We start from the raw sequence: 6,624 nt of genomic DNA, 5'->3' as shown, positions 1-6,624 counted from the left end.
GATGGGGCCGGAAACGACGTATCCCTCCGTCGGTCGAATCTGCCGCTGAAAGTGAATCTGTCCGGAGTTCTGGATCTAGGGCGCCAACCTGAAGAACTCGGAACTGCTGAGAGCTCGACGAGCTTGCTACGCGGGATCACCACCCATTCTTCTCCAGGAGATCTACTTCTGAACTTCCTTCTGGGGGACCTGGAGCGTCTACCCCCGTGGCGAGACCTGGAGCGTGAGCGGGAACGAGAATGTCTCCTCCGGGACCTCTCACGGCGTCTTCGGGACTTCTTTCGGGCCTCGCTACGGCTGACGAGTCTGACGACGCGTCGTAACTCGTCGGCGGGGTGGGCGCGGGAAGAGCCGCAGGAGGAATAACTCGACGATCGGCGGAAGACGGGGACTGTAGGAAGACGTCTGGTAAGGTAATAGACGGCGCTGGAGGGGAGCGCGGGCGTTCTTCGTTGGGGAACCAGGTTCCGAAGCCTTCCTCCATTCTCAACGGGGACCTGTAGGGCGTCCTCGGCGTTACCCACCAGAGGGAGTCTGATGGCAGCGAGTCGTCTTTCCCGACGGCGCCCTCGGCTGTAGAGGTACCTGAAAAGCACACCCAAGAGGCGCGAGAAGAGGCAGTACCATTCTTACCCCACATAGGGTCATCTGATGAGACGTGCCCCGCAGGCACCAGGGCTCCATCTTCAGAACACACACCCGTCCCTCCCTCAGGCCCCTCACTTGCCTGGAATGACGCCACTACCCTGCAATACAGACTCCTGGGGAAGGGCCGCCGGCTTCTTCCCCGCAACGGACTTACCTCGTCCCCTACTCTGGGTAGGGGAAGGTGGTATGGAGGCTCGCCCTGACGACGCTCCTGGAGACGCAAGGGGAGAAGAGATGCTCGCCTTCTTAGGGGACCTCTTGGGCGCCTTCTTCTTCTTAGTGCCGAAGCGCACCCACTGCACTTCGTTCCACGATTCGCACTCCGGGTGTGGGGAACACACTCTGCCCCTACACGACGAACACAAGGAGTGCGGGTCCACCTCCGGTTTCGAAAGAAAAGCACCACACGATTTTCCGGCCATAGGCCCAGGACAACGGCAGGGATGCTCCATTTCACACTAGTAACACACCGCAAGACACAGGAACGCAAAGGGAAGGAACAAGGGAAGCACAAAGGTACCACGGGGGACCGCGGAGACACAAAGGGAAAGATACAAGTATACCACGTGGGGACCACGCGAGACACAAAGGGGTCGCGGACACAAAGAGTCGCACTGGGATCAACGAGAGTGTCGAGATGTTATCGTGACGCGACGAGAGAACTTACTGGAGGTCGAGACCTGAGAAAGCATGCTCCCTGACCCGGGGTTAGCCTCAGGGCGCGTATCACTCCGCCTGAGGTTAACCCTCACAGAAAACGGGAGTAGGGTAAACTACACAAAATTCTGGTCGGATGGGAGGAGATCCCAAATACTCCTAAGAAAGTAGTTCGAGGTAAGTACTCTGTGTTGGAACAAATACAAATTATTTTAAAAATTTGTAGTATTAATCATGAACTTATCTTGACCCATTTATTTTGCCTTTTTTTTCTCTACATTTCTTAGTTTCTTTTCCAAACCGTGCAAAGGACTTTCTCTTTTGGTGCTCTTAGGTTTGTAGCATTCTGCTGTTCCGGCTAGTGTTACAGTTTGACTGATAATAGGTAATACTTTATTAATAAAGCAATTCTTGTTCATTAGACACATCCAAGTGCTTCATGATGAGGTCTGTTGCTTGACAGGTAATTGGGATTGAGGTATTGGATGATCATCATAGTTATCATCATCATCCAGGTCATCACAGCCTGGATGATCTTAAATTTTGACACCTTTTATCATGTCTGATTTATCCTCCTCTTACTGGGTCAAAGTTGGCCGCGTCAATTTGTTCCTATCCAATTACAAAAACTCATCCTTTAATAGGAGTATGACTTCAGCAAAACTGAAAGCAGCCATTTAAACTCATAACAAGGTATAGTAGTTATAGATGCTGATAGGTGGAAGGGGTAGGCACCCATTTCCCAGGTAGAGCAAACCTCACTTTGATTAAGGCTGCATTTAAGTACACTGTACTGCTCCGTTTTAATCTTTTGCTTTTTCTTTGTTTAAATAAATGTGAATTGGCAGAGCATCGTGTTCGAGGAATATTAATGGATAAAGCCAAAAACATGCAGTATTTCCTGATAACTGTAATTGTGTTGTTTTCTGTGCTACCTGCTGTTATTAAACATATTGCTCCTGTCAAGCGACACATCTGTAACTGTTCTATCCCTCGTGTGGCCTTACAACAATAACAACGTGAACCTAGGTAAATTGGTCTTCCATAGACATCACTAGTGCTAAGTCAGAGGAAGAGATCTGCTACCTCCAAGTTTGAGGGGAAGGGCACTACCTTTCCTCTCTCCTTCAGTGTCTTTCAATCTCAGACATGAACTAAAGATGTATCACCTGGTTGTGCTGTTGTGATCTCTCTCTGTGAAAGCGTCGTCTACCTGCATAATTCCGTAGCAGAACTTCAAATTTTTCCTTTTTCCCTGCCTCATCTCGTCACTGTAACTTCCGAGGATGTAAGCAAGTAGAATTCACTAAAGAAAAGCAATCCATAGAAGTAATTCATATGACTTCTGTTTCTCTCCTTGTGATAAGAGACAGTGCAGTAACTAGAACATTCCACTAAAGGAAGAGATTCTAGTACATTCTTGCATTGTTCACAAGGTGAAATGGTACAAGTAGATGTATCGGTATGTAGTTCTGGGTACCTGTGCTCAGTTTCTTACAGGCATGAGCAAGCGGACTGCCAGTAGTAATGACGGACTCTGCCTTTCTTTCCCCTTCCTGGACAATCAACTTCAATCTATCTCTTCTGGAGAGTGAGAACAGATATTTTCCCACATTGAGAGGTAGCATCATTACACACGACTACCACTACAAAAGCACTGCCAAATTCCAGTATGGGTTCATACTGAAAACTATCCTTCCAGGAAGAAGTATCCTCACTTCCTGCCCCTACTGTTACAGGCTAGGATGAAGGGCACCATCCTCCTTCCACTACCGACGACAATTGATCTCTCTCTCTCTCTCTCTCTCTCTTTTGGGGGGAAAGACTAGTGGTCCTTGCAGAAAACTATCCCATTCTGAGGAAGAAGTATTGGTACTCGGGTACTCACTGCTCCTCCTGTACTTGGTTTTGTACTGAGGTGAATAGTTGTCAAAAATTATTCTGCAGCCACCCAGAAATCTGGAAATCGGTGATCAGCGAAACAAAATATACGGGAACCGAAGCCTGCTTGTTCACCTTCCCATATCACCTGTCCTTAAGCATCTGTAAGTGCCTAGCACAAACCAATGAAGAATGCTGGCATCTGAGATTGTAATGCTTAAGACAGCATTTCTGTATGCACGAGCATTGCAAATTAAGCCTTTACACTTCAGTAACTGATTTCAGTATTAGTTGGAGGGTTTAAAGTAATTCGCAGCACCTTACATGTTACACCTGATAACATATGGCCTCCATTTCAACCTGCAAAGTATAATTTTACAATTATTGGCAATAACTGAAAATATAGAAGAAATGAGAATCAATTTATTTATAAATTATTTAATTAATTTACAATAATTTACAACCATACACACTGTTAGATGAGATTGTTTCTGAGCATTAATACAAGTAGTATTTTTTTACATTCTTATTTAAGACATATTCTTTTTTTAACTTTATACAAATGTACTGACAAGTTGGGGTTCATTTTGGTCAACATCAGGTGGGTTATTAAAAACACATCCCACAAAATATTTAGATTACCTGAAGACTTAAATTCCTGAAACATCAACACGGTATACACGACCCCTTAGTCACGGGATGCTCCTTAGCTGCAAAAAAATTAAGCCTACTGAGCATTTCTTCCCAAGACTATAGGATGTGAACAGCACAGCTAACTGTATTGGAAATTTTCCCCTCAATATTAAGAATAATGATACAAGTCAATATACTTAACAACATGAATTGTACATTACAAGCATTAATATAATGTCATCACTGTTTACTACCAATGCAAATCGAATAGAAAAAAAAAACTACAGCACTGAAAAATTCCACAGTTTTCCAACCCTGGCCTCCGTACTCTAGACTTGTTCAGTTCAAGCTAACATTTGTCAATTCCACCTGTCCTTTACAATATATAACAGTGGGAACAAGAAAGGTAGAAGAGACAATGATTGAACACCACTGTACCAGCATTTGTGAGCCTTGGACAGATTTTGTAACACCTTTCAACTTTTGAACAAGGTGCAGTTTAGGTGTGCTCTATCTTCACCAAATGTAATACAGGTGTCACTGGTATAAAGATTCTGCAACAGGTTGGGAAATTATACCCATGGAAACTTTCCGTCAATTCCTGCAACAACACCATTGATGCACAAAATAGAGACAACCTAATCATTTGTAATATCTACACATCTCCAAGTGGTTCATTATCTTGTGCATTTCTGAACACAAGTGGTGAAACAGGAGTGTACCTGTAATGTAAAATATCTCAATATGTTCTTAGCCATTACAAGTCTTATGGTTTATACTTTTCCATTAAGTTGTCAAATATATTAGGTATTTTCACTTTTTCATTACAGTACATAAAATACGCTGACAAGTAAAAGACCATATAAAATGAGATCAGAACTTGAAAAATAGTCACTATAACAACAGATTAGCATAAGACTTTTTTTTCTTTTTATTTTTTACAAATATTGCGGAAGTATGTGTATCATCTTGGAATTTACATCTGGGGCAGAAAACTTGCATTGTAAAAAATACTTTCAACTGCTTAGGTAATGAATTGTTGGGGGAATCATACTGCCTACTACAAGTGACAAATAAATACAGCTTTATCAAGGATTTTGTTGGTCTCGTTTAACTAGCACTGTTGATTGTAGGAGCCAGCCTAAATTTGATTATTCTAAATACTTTCATCCCAGAAGTCTCCAAAAGATATTCCATCATCATACAGACAATGACCACATTGCAAAGAGCTTATGGAATATTTTGAGGAAACGGCATCAGCAGCAGACCAAACAGCATTATGCATTTCACAGTAGAGAAGCAAGCAGAAGGAAAGAATAAAAATCTTGGTTCAAGTAAGTCAATAATGGTAAAAAAAGCCATATAAAATTCAACATCATCATCCAATTACAATGCAAATGTTGAACAGCAAATCTAAGTAAGCTCTCTCACCCCAGCATTCATAAAGGTCTGTGATGTCCACTGCTATATCAAGGACTGTGCAATAGTTTATATCACTAAACATAAATTATATCAAAATACCTGAGGGGGTTGATACCAACAATTACAAAGCTGCAATTATGTAGACTACTAATTTTTAACACAACCTATGAAGAGTTATACTAAAAGAATCATTACAGTGAAACAAATCACCAATATCATAGACTTTGTAGAACCACCAGAAACAAACCGACACATCCATAAATAAAAATAACAGTATCTTAAATCATTACACACTTTAGAGATCTAGATATGGAAATAATCAAAACATCAATATATCCTATTTCCAATGGAAATAAATAAGGGAACTACGACAGGTTAATATCAAAAGCAGCTCTGATACTTGATTACTAATGTTTCTAAGAAAGTTAAAGATTAAAGCAATACCATCTGTTTTTTAACGAATACACTGATGGGCAAGTCTCCCTCTCCTGTCTCCTGATACAAGCTTATTTTCCAACGGGAAAAGTTTTTAAAAAATGGAAAAAATGAAAAATCAAGAGGGAGTGAGAGTAAGAAGGAAATATGGCTGGCTCCTGAAACATGATTGTAACCTATTGATTCATTTCCAACTGAACTTCATCTAAACTGTAAACTGGATGGACTAAAGGTAGCACTAGATAGGAACATTAAAAACATTCTTCTTTAAATATCAAACATCAAAGCAATTCCATTTTTTTTTATTTTTTTTTCTAAATACTGTAATGACAAGTATCTAAACATCTTTACTTCCCATCTAATGGTTTTAAACAGCCATTCCTTGTAAAATCACATACAATATAATGAAAAGAGAGCACTAATATTTTTTTGTATTTTTTTATTTCTATCTATAACTTCTATAAATGCCTGCCATACCAATTGTCTCTATGTACACTTGTTAGATTAGAGAAGGCAATTTGAGTTCAAGCTGGAGTTGTCAACATTCAAGCCATAGACATTAGATGTGCTTTCTGAAGCACATGCTAGTCTGGGGTTCAAAGAGAATGAGAAATAAAAGTTTCTCTTTTAGAGAGCACCATCTTAGTAAACTCAAGCTTGCTCATTTTTTGCCACTCAGAATGTACATCGTATTTCTCAACACTTGATTGTTCTTAACTTGAAGACTAAGTTTCAGGATAAAGGAACTTGCTCTCAGGGAAAAGGGGTCCAAGAAGATCTTATCTCGAGGTTAAAAAGCACAAGATCGTATGACGAGGAAGAAGTGTCAAAAGAGTTCTACGTGGTAGATAATACTGCAGACAGCAACACTGCTTCTCACCTTTAAGCCCAACTTTGTACTTTTGTGGCCTAAGAATGCTGGTTTGTATCCACAATACTAAAGAAATC

This window comes from Palaemon carinicauda, chromosome 39 (assembly GCF_036898095.1).
Source record: "Palaemon carinicauda isolate YSFRI2023 chromosome 39, ASM3689809v2, whole genome shotgun sequence".
Lineage (NCBI taxonomy): Eukaryota > Metazoa > Arthropoda > Malacostraca > Decapoda > Palaemonidae > Palaemon > Palaemon carinicauda.
The sequence above is the reverse complement of the archived record's forward strand: the minus strand, read 5'-3'. Positions refer to the sequence as shown.